The sequence below is a fragment of the Mixophyes fleayi genome, chromosome 2, assembly GCF_038048845.1.
Source record: "Mixophyes fleayi isolate aMixFle1 chromosome 2, aMixFle1.hap1, whole genome shotgun sequence".
Classification (NCBI taxonomy): domain Eukaryota; kingdom Metazoa; phylum Chordata; class Amphibia; order Anura; family Limnodynastidae; genus Mixophyes; species Mixophyes fleayi.
In genome coordinates this window covers 206156192-206171024 of record NC_134403.1, presented here as the reverse complement: position 1 = coordinate 206171024, position 14833 = coordinate 206156192, and positions in this window count along the sequence as shown.

Genomic DNA, 14833 nt, shown 5'->3' with positions numbered 1-14833 from the left:
CTTACTGTCACGGGCACTAGGAGTCTTTGCCCAGGATATCACCAGATGATGGACTTACCAGAGTAATATAGCTGGTATTATGGTTCTCTGGTAGCAGGGTGACAACGGAACAGGAGAAACAGCAGATGGTGAGAGAATGCTCAAGGAAAGTCTATGACTAGCAGCAACTGGTAATGAGTAGATGAATGTACACGAGGATCCTGATGGACAAGGAAACGTGAGGAGAGTCAGTGGTCTGCGTATAGCAAGTTGTACCACTGCTATAGTGAGGGTGTAATGTGCGTATTGTCGCTAACCAATAACGATTGTCGAACCTCGATTTGTGTTTCCAACGCACAAAGATTTATTCGCAATAAGTGGAAAAAATATGCTCAAGCGATGTAATAGTAAATACAGCCGTTACTTAACGCAGGCGCTCTGGATCCAGTGCAGTCATTCAATCCTGAAGTCTGGGGACAAGAAGTCTGCACTCTGGATCACAAGCTGCTGCTTATATACACAATCAAGTACAGTAATACAATGAAGATGGTATGGCTTGCATCTATTGGTCCGGGTCTCAGGAATGTCCAAGGGGTCGTCAATCATTGGCTGGTTCATCCTAAGGAATCCAAAGGAGGGGGTCATCTCTGCAGGGGGTATGCTCTGCTCTTCCCGCCAGAATTCCTTAGTCTTAAGTAGTTCATAATTCCCTATCATTCATAACTTGCGTATGCACTCTGCGATTCCCTCGCAGAGCGCACCAAACAGTAGGATATGTAACAAGGTTCATTATGATACCACTCATGATGTTATTCCTTTAACCCGTTCTGTGTATTTCACTAATATGCATGTAACTCTGATATAACATATAAATACTACTATATTTCGACATAACTGACTATGTGTTGCAACTACCAATAATGTGTACTATTTTATAAGTATGCGTGTTTGTGCGAATGTATGGTAAAAGACCAATTACTGTTGCTGCCACGTGTAGTGGATGCGTACGCCCTTTCACGCCGTAGCGTGCCCTTGTACGTCATAGCGTACCGTACGCATCTTTTCAGACAAAGACAACCAAGTTTGCTAGACTTTAATTGAAATGACTTTATCCAATTTGCTGACTTCGACAGTTCCACCCTTTGATAGTGTAATAAACTATCACCCAATCACCGTTTCAAGTTCAGGATTATACAATACTTCTTCACAGACCATGATCTCGGTATCTGGTACCACCCTTTCAGTCTCTTTCTCATTGTTACTCTTATGAGACCGTTTTCCACACTTCAACACAGTAGGAACACATTTGACAACTAAACCAATTGCTAAGATGACACCCAGTATAAGGAGAAGGAGCTTACCTACACTCGCAATCATTTCCTGTACCCACTCCCCCAGACCGGAGAACCATTTTGCTGGGTTCAACCATGAGAACCAACCCGCCACCTTTTCCCCGACCTCATATAACGAAGAATTATGGCTCTTTCGAAATTCCCATTTCAGCTGCAAAATTTCATCCATCTTCCGGTCTATAACCTCTTTAGGGTCTTCCGTATTATTAGTAATGTACGTGCAACATTTGACACCGAACTGGGTGGCCAGTGTCACACAGTACCCACCAGTAATAGAGGTGAGATAATTTAGTACCAGTCTATGTTGCACCAACTCCTTCTTGTACGCTTGTAGCTCCCTTCCAGTATACCTGAAAGTGTCATCATACATCTCGGTGATATTATCTATTAATTTAGCTAGGTCTTGGATATATTTAAAGTTTAATGTTCCCCGAGCGGTCCTGGTGAGATCTAGAGCAACCATAACTTGGAAACCAGCAGTTTCACTAATCAATTTTGTAGCTATGGGTTCCTCACCAGGAATCATATTTCTCTTGCCACGGTGTTCATACTGTGTGTGTATGTATGGTGGTGATGTAGTCTTGTGAATATCTACCATTTCTTCATGAGTAATAGTCATGATTTCAGGAACCAGTTTAGCTAAGAAACACAAGCCCTTGGAACTCGGAGTCACCCAGGAATAAGCTTTCCTCCCACAAACAAAATACACATCATCAGGGAGAACATAAGGAACAGTATGCCCATGAATTATATCACACAGAGTTTTGATAAAACTACCCATGCCTAGTGTCTCCATCTGCTCTAGACACGTGTCGGCATTAATGATATTTTCACATTTATCTGTAGAGACTTTTCCAATAGATACCTTCTTATGTTTGGTTATGCGCCCTAACTTGTGACTTCCATCAGCATTCCTGCCTAGTAGTGACCTTGTGAGTCTCTCTCTAAAATGAGTGTGGCGAGCCATTGTCTGATCTGATAGGTCAGCCTCCCAATTCTCCAGGCGCTTTGCATGAGATATGTTTAGGCACAGCAAAGATCTGCCTATGGAGTATTGTCGAAGCGTCAGACTAGGGGACCTAGTGTTATTGTACCTCCCTTCTATGGGCCTCCCACCCCTTAATTCGAGTACTTCGGATATGTTTAGCGGGAATGGCACTAGTCCTATGTTATGCTGCCCTTGAGGCACGTGAGAGCACACCCAACACTCAGTTTGGTTTAGCACCTTACCCACCAGGGAGTGATAATCCTCCAAAGGATGTCCGCCTATATTCAGAGTACTGGGGGACTGGCATCGTTGGATGCATCTCTCGTCAACTAGGGAGTTGCAGAACTTGCAGATACAATACTCATCAGACAATAGCCCCTCACACTGCCTCCGAGTTCCTGAGCTAGCAGACCTTTTCATAACCCCTGGACCAAGTTTGATAATGGGCTGCTCAGGATATCCTATTAACTTTTCTTCGGCCTCTATTTCATCCGTATCACTCCCAGAACTCTCCTCCGTCCTCCATCCTCCTTCACAAAAATAGAATGTCCTAGAAAAAGTAAAAACAAGGAAAATCCTGGAACAAAAGAAAAACAAAAACCGCCACTCCATCGCTGGAAAGATAGTTCTGAGGCAACGTCTCTGGTTCAGGTGTCTCAACTGCAGGCTTTAGGTCTCCCGGAACAGGCTCACAAGTGACAGCTCTATGTCGTCGGTCTGAGCCTTGTCTTGCACTTTCTCCGGATTATGGACTCTCCTGCAGTGGGTGGAATGGACCCAAGTGTCTCTCTCTGCCACCTTCAGTGATGTAGTACTGGTCAGCAGCACTTGGTACGGGCCTTCCCAACGGTCTGTTAAACAACCTGAACGTAAGAAATTGCGGATCATAACATAGTCTCCAGGTTCAACATCATGACAGTTCGTCTCTGGCATACCAGGTGACAGCATTTTTAGTTTTTGTTGTTGTTGTTTCAGCTGTCTACTCATTCTTATAAGATATTGTACAGTCACTTCATTATTACACTTTAAGTCGTCTTGTGGACTCACGATCAAATGAGGTTGTCGTCCGAACAGTATCTCAAAGGGGGACAGATTAAGAGGAGGTCTAGGAGTGGTTCGAATGCTGTGGAGGACCAACGGCAAAGCCTCAGGCCATGCCAACCCAGTTTCAGCCATTATCTTACCTAGTTTGTTCTTGATAGTACCGTTTACTCTCTCCACCTTACCACTGGCTTGTGGTCGGTAAGGGGTGTGAAGTCTGCTACTGATTCCCATGAGTTTACACATATTTTGGAAGACATCACCAGTAAAATGGGTACCCCTATCACTTTCAATGATTCTAGGGATACCGAACCTACACACAAAGTCTTGTACAATTTTCTTTGCAGTGAACACAGCAGTATTAGTGGCTGCCGGATATGCTTCTACCCAACCGGAAAACACATCAATACACACTAACACATACTTCAGATTCCTGCACGGTGGTAGTTGGATATAGTCAATTTGTATTACCTGAAAAGGTCCGTCTGTAGGAGGGATGTGGGATGGCTCAGTTGGAATAGTTTTCCCAACATTTTTCCTCAAACAAGTAAGACATGACATTGCTTTCTTACTAGCTTGAGAGGAAAATCCGGGAGCACACCAGTATGCTCTCACCAGTTTGCACATACCTTCTTTACCCAGGTGAGTCAGGCCGTGTGCTGCTTCAGCCAGGCTTGGATAGTATGTTCGGGGAGCTACAGGCTTACCTTGTCCATCCCTCCAGAGTCCTGAGGACTCTTGACCACATCCCTTCGCCTTCCAGACCGCCTTCTCCTGCAGGGAACACAAATCTTGCATTTCAATTAATTTCTGCGTGTCTAATGTCTGAAAAACCATCATAGTCTCGGTCGATACAGTCATAGGTTGCCCTGCTGCCCATTTAGCAGCTTCGTCTGCCCTGTTGTTGCCCAATGACACTGGGTCTTCTTCAAAGGTATGGGCTTTGCACTTTATGACGGCTACTGTTCTGGGTAACTGTATCGCTGTCAGAAGTCCTTTTATGTGTTGTGAGTGTGCCACTGGTGTACCTGCTGCTGTCGTAAAGTTTCTAAGACGCCAAAGGGCCCCAAAATCATGCACTACCCCGAAGGCGTACCTAGAGTCAGTATATATGTTGGCTGATTTACCCTCTGCCAATTCACACGCTCTCCTTAGTGCTACTAGTTCCGCCACCTGGGCTGAGTGAGGTGGACCAAGGGGTTCAGCTTCTACCACATCCTGATCGTCTACAACAGCGTAACCAGTACATAGCTCTCCTGTCTCTGTCTGTCTATGGCAACTTCCGTCTGTATAAAACGTAAAATCTACATTTTCTAAGGGGGTGTCACATATGTCGGGCCTTGCAGTAAAGGTCTGATTCAGGTGTTCCATACAGTCATGCGTGTCAGTATTCTTGCCTAACTCATCATCAACCAGGGTCTCCTCACCTCCCACCCTTTGTGTCTCTTGAGACACATACGGAAGGTATGTAGCTGGATTTAGGGTGCTACATCGTTTGATGGTGATGTTTGAGGGTGCCATCAGGGCTAGTTCCCACTTTGTGAATCTAGCTGAAGAAACATGTCTGGTTTGGGCTGAATTTAACAGAGCTGATACAGCATGGGGTGTATAGATGGTTGAATTATGTCCTAATACTACATCCTCGCTCTTACTTACTAGAAGGGCCGTTGCTGCTACACTTCTGAGACATGTTGGGAGTGACCTTGCCACATTGTCTAATTGTGCACTGTAGTATGCTACCGGTCTGCTAGCGTCACCATGTTTCTGTGTGAGGACACCTGCTGCACAGCCATCAGCTTCTGTACAAAATAGCTCAAAAGGCTTTTCATAATCAGGTATTCCCAATGCAGGTGCTCTTGTCAGACTATCTTTAAGATTAAAGAACGCTTGCTCCGACTCTTCTGTGTGTATGACACGTTCTGGTTTTGAGGAAGAGACTAGCTCCTGCAATGGTAATGCCAGAATAGAAAAACCTGGGATCCAGGACCTACAGTATCCACACATCCCCAAGAAAGTACGAATCTGCTTCTGGCTCTGCGGCAGGGTCATGTGTTGTATGGCCTCAATTCTGTCGGTTGTCAGGTGTCTTAGCCCCTTAGTGAGGCAGTGTCCTAAGTATTTGACCTTAGTCTGACATGGCTGTAATTTATCCTTTGCCACCTTGTGCCCTGTTTGTGAAAGATGAAGCAACAACAATTTAGTATCATGTAAACATGACATAAAAGAATCAGAGCACAACAACAAATCGTCCACATATTGAATTAGAACAGACCCATTGTGGGGTTGAAAGGATTGCAAACAGTCATGTAAGGCTTGGGAGAAAATACTGGGGCTGTCAATGAACCCCTGGGGTAGTCTGGTCCATGTGTATTGCACTCCCCTGTAGGAGAATGCAAAAAGGTATTGGCAGTCAGGGTGAAGAGGGACTGAAAAGAAAGCAGAACATAGATCAATGACAGTAAAATGACTGGCAGACGGTGGAATCTGCATGAGGATGACAGCTGGATTCGGCACTACGGGGAATTGGCTCTCAACAACTTTGTTAATTCCCCTTAAGTCCTGGACTAATCTATAGCCCCTCCCCCCACTCTTCTTCACAGGGAAAATGGGACTATTTGCTGTACTGGCTGTACGAATTAAAATCCCTTGTTGTAACAGCCTCTCAATAACAGGATATACCCCTAGTTCCACCTCCGGTTTTAATGGATACTGTGGGATTTTTGGAGCTATCCTACCACTTTTTAGACTGACCATGACAGGGGCTACGTTTGCCATCAGTCCAGTGTCCTGTCCATCTCTGGTCCATAGGGAACCTGGTATTTCCAGCAACATCCCCTTTACTTGAGATGGACTTTGTTCTATAACAGGAGAGTGTAACATTAACCTTGGAGGGGTGTCCAATATGTCCTGTACCTCATGTGCAACCTTCTCGGGTATATCTAGGAACACACCATCTGAAGTACAGTATATGACACATCCCATTTTACATAACAAGTCTCTCCCTAGCAAGTTAGTAGGAGCCGCTGCAGCCAAGAGAAACGAATGCTTAGTATGCAGAGGCCCGATAGTAACTTCGGCGGGTTTAGTTAGAGGATAATGTAACACTTTTCCCGTCACCCCCATAGCTGGAATAGTTTTGCTGGTCACCTGTAGATTGAAAGGAGAGGTTATCACAGATCGGGCCGCCCCTGTATCTACAAGAAAAGTTTGTTTCCTGCCAGCTATGTCAACTATCATTGTTGGTTCTTCACTCTGACTCTCAGTTAAACTCACTGGCTGTAGACTACAGGTATGACCTGACCCCTAGCGCTGACTATTGATTTCCCGCGCAGCATTTGCTGCCGTAATATGCGCGGGTAGATGTGAGTCTTCTAGTCTATGTGAATCCTTTCTTGGAGGATATCTATGTGACTCACCCCTATGTGTATTGAGTCTTTCTTTATTACAATCTCTCCTGTAATGTCCTTCCTCGTTACAGTTGAAACACCTGATCACTTTAGGTTTCCTGTTATATGGGTTGTATGCTGGTGGTCGTGTATGCACCCCTTCTAGAGCCTGTATACTTACCGTCATTAACCTATCACTTTTCTCTTCCCTTTTTCTAAAAAGGTTCTTGTCATGCTCCACAGCAGACTCCCTAAGGAAGTCTACCGTGACGCCTCTCCAATTAGGTAATGTGGTTTGTACTCTCGTCTTTAAATTTTCCCTAAGGCCATCCATCAGTACCCCTACAGCTACCTCTCTGTGATGTGGGTCCTCACTTATGTTGGATATCCCAGTAAATCGTGCAATCGCTGTTATAGCTCTAGCAAAGTAATCTGAGGCAGTTTCACTATCCTTTTGTTTAATGGTGAAAATCTTACTCCAATTTACTACTACTGGAAAACAGATGGCTAATTGTTTGACAATTTGTTCTATATTCCGTTGGTTAATCTCATCAGTCAGGGTGTCATCTTCCTCCAACAAACAATCTCCAATAAATTTTTGTATGTTAGTATTGGGAGGAAGACACGCCCTCAACACTACCCGCCAATCCTTACTGGTTGGTTCATGAGCATTCCCTAAGTCTTTAACAAATTTCTGACATTTAGCTAACTCTTTTCTAGGATCTGGGAATTCAGTCATAATGGAACGTAATTCTGATCTAGTCCAGGGACAATGCATTGTAACATTTCTTAAAGGAACTACACCATCCTTATCCGGTTTCCCATTGGGAACTGATATTGTGCGGACCGGGAACACACCCTCTGGTACACTAACTTCAGGGGACGCTACAGGATTTACAGGCCCTAGATTTAGAACACTTTCACTCCTAGTGATCACGCTACTCTCACCTATCTCAGCCATTTTCTCATACTTGCGCTGAGCCTCTAGTACATTAACAGCATGGGCAATGGCCGAAATCACAGTGGGTTCATCTTCGTTTTCAGATACACTTGATTGAAACTGATTTAAAACAGGGTACAACTTAGTAATTTTTCTATTTTCAGTTTTAGCAACGGCTGTACTTACCCCTCCCGCCACATAAGGTGGCGGGGGCGCGCTTGCGCTGAGTTCGCCACGCTTCTCAATGGTTACATCCGCCTTGCGCGCGCTTTTCGCCACGCCTATTTCCGGTTTGCATTCGCTGCTCTGCCACGTGTTACCTTCCATTTGCCACAATTTTAAACAATCATTATGTCTATTTCTCTTTTTCGTTGACTTGATCAACCATATTCTATCTTTTACAGTATTCAGTACCTCTGCATTAAAACTCCCTATTGTTGGGAAAGGCCTATCACAAGCTTTGGTCATCCCGACCCACGTGTCACAATACACAGTTGCATATGCACCATACTTCTTACACATGAGAAACCTCGCTGAACCAATAGGGCCTTCCTTAGGCAGTACACTGACCATCTCTAGCGTATGCTTAGCACCCATGTTGAACAATATACCTTCTACCCGGAACACAGACACACCGCAATGCTCTGTTCCTTCCGGCCAAATGTGAAATACAGACACACCGCAATGCTCTGTTCTTTCCACCTAATAATTTCAACTCTGTTGCTATACTCACCGCTAGAGATCTATAATCCTCGGTGAACGTATTTCCTTTAGCCGCGCTCACTCGCTTTTCCCTAATACAGAAATATCACTGTGGGCCCCAAGGGCTATCAGCTCCTCGATACCCTGGCTAAACCACAAAATCTGCTGAGTTTATTATCGCTGGGAGCGCAAAGTCGATACAATCAACCTGCCTTTCCAGTATAATTCCTCCTAGCTGCTTCACCAATTCGCACTAACGGTGCGACCGGATCGCACTGCCTACCAATACTAATTATTAGCAAACCTTGCGATCTATTGGTAGCGCTTTGCGAAAACCCAGTTTTCGCATTCGGTATACCTGCCCTGTATACCGTCCTTCAGTTGGGCAATCCGCCTCGTCAGACAGCAACTGAGCACCTCAACAATAAAACAGTGTATCTACGTTACAACATCACACACTATACACCTTTTCTGCGCAGAAAATCAAAAGTTCCCAACAATAGTAATAATGTCTCAGAGGCTTTCACAAGTAATTATACTATGCATGTATAATAACTATCAACACGATTGTTTAACCACGTGGCAAGTTTACCGGAAGTTCGCGTACGCACAGCAGGAAGTACACATACGCTAAACAATGCAATACAGTTAAAACGCACAATGACAGAAAAAAGAAACAGTTTTCTCTTTTGTCCCTAGGTTCTAGTTAGCGTGCCCTAGATAATGCAAAACGGACATTCGGTTTCGCAACACAGAGTAAAATTCAGGTTTTGAACACCATGCGTTCTTACCCGTTTATGACGCGTCTCCAACCTTTGTTGAGGAACCGAAATCCGTTGGTCTTGCGTATCATCGGCAACGAAACCTCCAAAGCTCACGAGCCCCCAAATTGTAATGTGCGTATTGTCGCTAACCAATAACGATTGTCAAACCTCGATTTGTGTTTCCAACGCACAAAGATTTATTCGCAATAAGTGGAAAAAATATGCTCAAGCGATGTAATAGTAAATACAGCCGTTACTTAACGCAGGCGCTCTGGATCCAGTGCAGTCATTCAATCCTGAAGTCTGGGGACAAGAAGTCTGCACTCTGGATCACAAGCTGCTGCTTATATACACAATCAAGTACAGTAATACAATGAAGATGGTATGGCTTGCATCTATTGGTCCGGGTCTCAGGAATGTCCAAGGGGTCGTCAATCATTGGCTGGTTCATCCTAAGGAATCCAAAGGAGGGGGTCATCTCTGCAGGGGGTATGCTCTGCTCTTCCCGCCAGAATTCCTTAGTCTTAAGTAGTTCATAATTCCCTATCATTCATAACTTGCGTATGCACTCTGCGATTCCCTCGCAGAGCGCACCAAACAGTAGGATATGTAACAAGGTTCATTATGATACCACTCATGATGTTATTCCTTTAACCCGTTCTGTGTATTTCACTAATATGCATGTAACTCTGATATAACATATAAATACTACTATATTTCGACATAACTGACTATGTGTTGCAACTACCAATAATGTGTACTATTTTATAAGTATGCGTGTTTGTGCGAATGTATGGTAAAAGACCAATTACTGTTGCTGCCACGTGTAGTGGATGCGTACGCCCTTTCACGCCGTAGCGTGCCCTTGTACGTCATAGCGTACCGTACGCATCTTTTCAGACAAAGACAACCAAGTTTGCTAGACTTTAATTGAAATGACTTTATCCAATTTGCTGACTTCGACAAGGGGGAATGTCCAGGAGTAGTGAGGAGGTAGTGAGAGTCAGCGGTCTGCGTATAGCAAGTTGTATCGCTGTCTATAGTGAAGGAATGGAATCCAGGTGAAGGTAGGTAACGGGGAAGTCAGTGGTCTGCGTGTAGCAAGTTGTACCACTGCTATGTGAGAGGATACTTGAAACAGGTGTCACAGGGAACAGGAGTCAGTGGTCTGCGTCAGCAAGTTGTACCACTGCTATATATATGTGAGGAGGGGCACGAGGAGATGAATGTAAAGCAGAGTATACACGGGGCACACAGAACTTGATCCCACGATGATATCCACAATACAACAATAACTGACCAGCGCTGCTTGAAGTATACAAAGTCTCAATAGCAATCCAGGCAATAGAAAACAAAGTCAATGGTAACAATAGCTTCAGTGGATAGGAGGCTCTGGAGAAGAACACAACTCAGTCCAGATGGATATGCAATACAAAAGCAAAGTCAATGGAAAGTATGCATACCGCGGTTTAGGAGAGCAGGCTGTCAGAGCGACGTGCAGGGATACCTGAAGGCTGAAGGCCGGCAGGAGGAGAGACCACTGGAGGGTGGCAGCGGTAATCAGGTTGGTGCAGCGCACGGCAGGTAATCCAGAATCAAAGAAGCAATACTCAGGAAGCAGTAGTAAGTGAAACTGGAAACATGATGAACAGGGGAGAGTTGAGGCGGTCTGGTATCCAGTAGTAGTGGTAACGGAGGCAGCGGAGAGCTGACACGATAAACACAGGAGAGTTGAGACAATCAGGAACTCTGAAGGAGTAACAGAGGCAGCGGATAGGAATCAGCTGAGTGCAGGCACGATGAACACAGGAGAGTTGAAGTGAGCAGGAACTCTGTAGTAGTAACGGAGGCAGCGGATAGGAATCAGCTGAGTGCAGGCACGATGAACACAGGAGAGTTGAAGTGAGCAGGAACTCTGACAACCACAATAGCAGTAAACAGGAATCAGCAGAAGCTGAATACACGAGGAACACAGGAACACCTTCAGAGGCTCATGGGGAATGAGATTCCAAGATCAGGCAACCAGGTAATGATCACAGGTGGTTTAAATAGGGAGGGTTGCCTGATCATCCAATCAATTAACAGCAACAGGTATTGAAGGCTTGATAAGGCTGCACATGCGCAGACCCTCAGGATGGCGGACGGCCACGGTTCCTGAACACACGGGAAATGGCACTCACAGTCCGGTGAGTGACAGTCCCCTTCCCCTACAGAATCCTTTTCAAACTCCTCACCACCACTTACAAGGCTCTCTCCCAGTCTACTGCCCCTTATATCTCTAACCTCCTCTCCATTTACACTCCCTCCCGCTCCCTGCGCTCGGCCAATGATCGCCGCCTCTCTTCCACTCTGATCACCTCTTCCAACTCTAGAATACAAGACTTCTCCCGAGCTGCCCCCCTTCACTGGAACAACCTCCCTTGCTCCATCTGTCTCTCACCCAATCTGTGCTCCTTCAAGCGGGCACTTAAAACTCACCTGTTCCTTAAGGCCTACCAACCATCCACTTAACCTCCCACCTCTTCTGTTTCTACCCTGGCTCCTTTTCTCTCCCCTTTGCTTCACTGGCTCCCTCTTGTGCCTGATTTTGCATACCCTCCCTTAGGATGTAAGCTCGTATGAGCAGGGCCCCTCTCCCCTCCTGTCTCCACACCTGTTCTTCTGCTCCGTCTTTACAGTATTTACCTGCCTGCAGTTTCTGAAGTTCTGGTAATTTGTGTTTATTGTTCTGTATTGTTTCACCCTGTAGAGTGTACTGTTTGTGCCGTGTACGGCGCTGCGAAAACCTTGGGGCGCCTAACAAATAAACGATAATATTAATAATAATACCAGAAGGTTCGAAAAAATGTAATTATTGGGCTACAAAATGCCATTCTACCTATTGTACACTTAACCACAGATATGTGGACAAGCGTAACTGGGCAAACTAAACATTTTATGACTGTGAAAGCTCACTGGGTTGCTGAATCACCTTCAGCAGCAGGAACAGCAGCAGCATCTACCCAACAACGCCAGATTTTTCAGAGGCAGGCTACTCTGTATATCACCGGCTTCCCTAAGAGGCATGCAGCTGACAACCTGTTAGAAAAACTAAGGGAAGTCATTGCAACATGGCTTTTCCCGCTTGGACTCTGGATATGCCATTTCTGATAACACCACCAATATTGTGAGAGCATTACAGCTGGGTGAATTCCATCACATTCCATGTTTTGCTCACAAAATCAACTTTTTTGTACAAAGCTTTCTTAAAAATGACAGGGACGTGCAGGAGATGCTATCTGTGGGCTGAAATTTTTGGGACATTTTTGGAATTCTGCAACAGCATGTAGCAGATTGCAGCAGCTACAAGAATAATTTTTTTTGCCCTGCTACCAACTGAAGCAAGAGGTGGTAACAATTTGGAATTCCACCCTTTATATGCTCCTGAGAACGGAGGAACATTGAAAAGCCATCCACGCTTACTCCACAAACCATGACATTGGGAAAGGAGGGGGAATGTATTTTAGTCCAGCGCAGTAGAGAATACTTTCCATATTGTGCAAGGTGCTGAAACCTTTCAAAGTAGTCACCTGTGAAGTGAGTTCAGACACTGCTAGCTTGAGCCAAGTGATTCCTTTAATTAGACTTTTGGAAAAGCAGCTTGAGAAACTGAATGAGGAGGTAAAACAAAGCAATTACGCTAAGTATGTCGGACTTGTAGATCAAGTACTTTGTTCTCTTCGCCAGGATCCAAGAGCTATCAAGATCTTGAAATTGGATCACTACATTTTGGTGACTGTGCTTGATCCTAGGTTTAAGAGCTATGTCTTTTCTTTATTTCCAACTGACCCAGATCTGAAGAGATGCAATGAGCTCCTGGTGAGAAAATTGACAGCTCAAGTGGTATATGACACGACGACGTCTCCTTCTTCAGTTTCTTAGGAGACCCTTGGAGACTCATATACAAACTTGCTTTGTAATACCTAAGCTACTCACCTTCCAATGTGTACTCAGAAAGAGTTTTTAGCATAGCTGGGAACCTTGTCAGAAGTCGGCATAGGAGGTTACTTCCTAAAAATGTGGAAAAGATGTTGTTCATCAAAATGAATTACAAATTCCATGAGGAAGACATTTACCAGCAATTATATCAAAGTACAGAGACTTCTGTAATGGTGGATTGAAGCGGGGATGAATTAATATTATGTGAGGATGATGTACACACTGATGAAGGTGAGGATGAGGCTGAGGATGATGACAACAACATCTTGCCACTGTAAAGTTCATTGGCAACACTGTTAGTTTACCTGCCTTAAGCCCATTGATAGCTAGTTTTTTGAGGACCCAAACAAACCAAGCACTTCAGCCACAAAAGTGGCAGTCCTTGTCGCTGAAGTGATTGGTTTGTTAAAGTGTACATGTCCATTTTAATATATTACCAAGGACAATTCCATCTTGCACTGTTTGACATTTAGGCATTGGTCTACCAGCTTGTGTAACAGTCCACAATTCAGGTATGAAAAGTATTATTAGATCGCCAATTCACATGGTGGACAATATTATTAGGTAGACTATTCAAATGTGGACAGTATTACTATAGGGCTAGGGATATGGTTAGGGACAGGTCTAGGGATAGGGATAAGGACAGATCTACTGACAGGAATAGGGCCAGGGACATGTCTATGGATAGGGACAGGTCTAGGGCCAGGGATAGGGATAGGGACATGTCCAGAAATAGGGATAGGGACGGGGACAGGGTTAGGGACAGTGTTAGAGGTCGGGATAACACTGTCTACATTTGAATTGTTAACCTAATAAGTACTGTATGCATTTCAATTGTTGTCCTAATAATGCTGTCAATGTCATTATATTGTCGACTATATAACCTTCTCTAATCTGCTGCCCGTCAATCATATTATGTCAATCCAACATAAGGGTGGGTGGGAGTCCCCAAGGACAATTCCATCTTGCACCACTTTTCTTTTTTGCCACTTCTGTGTGGCAGTGTTTCCTATATGTGATATAAAGTGCCATGTGTTGTGCAGTTGCTCTGTTGCTTATTAACCAGCCAGCTCGCTGCAGTCTTACAGTCTATTGAAAGCACTGTTAGCTTACCTGCCTTAAGTCCATTGGCAGTTTGTTTTGTGGGGGCCCAAACAAACCAAGCACTTCAGCCACAATAGTGGCACTCCTTGTCACTGAAGTGCTTGATTTGTTAAAATGTACATGTCCTTTTTAATATTTAACATAAGGGTGGGTAGGGGGACCCAAGAACAATTCTATCTTGCACCAGTTTTTTATTCTGCCACTATTGTGTGGCAATGTTTCCTAAATGTGCTATGATCTGCCGTGTGTTTGTGCTGTTGCTCTGTCGTTTATTATCCAGCCAGCCCACTGCAGTCTTTGGCCGAAAGTGGATGAAAATAATATTGTGACCTCTGAGGGGGTCAAAATTGACTGGAAATGACTGGAAATTAGTGTGATTGAGGTTAATAATAATATAGGAACAAAAAAAGAGCCACATTTTGTAATTTTAGAACATTTTAGCAATTTTTAAAAAAAATACAGATCCAAAACCAGAACACAAAGTTAATACAGATCCAAAACCAAAACACGGGGGTAAGTGAACATCTCTAATTAGTTTGGTTATTAGTGGTGTGTATAGTATTAACATGATTGAACCAGCATGGAATATACATGAACCC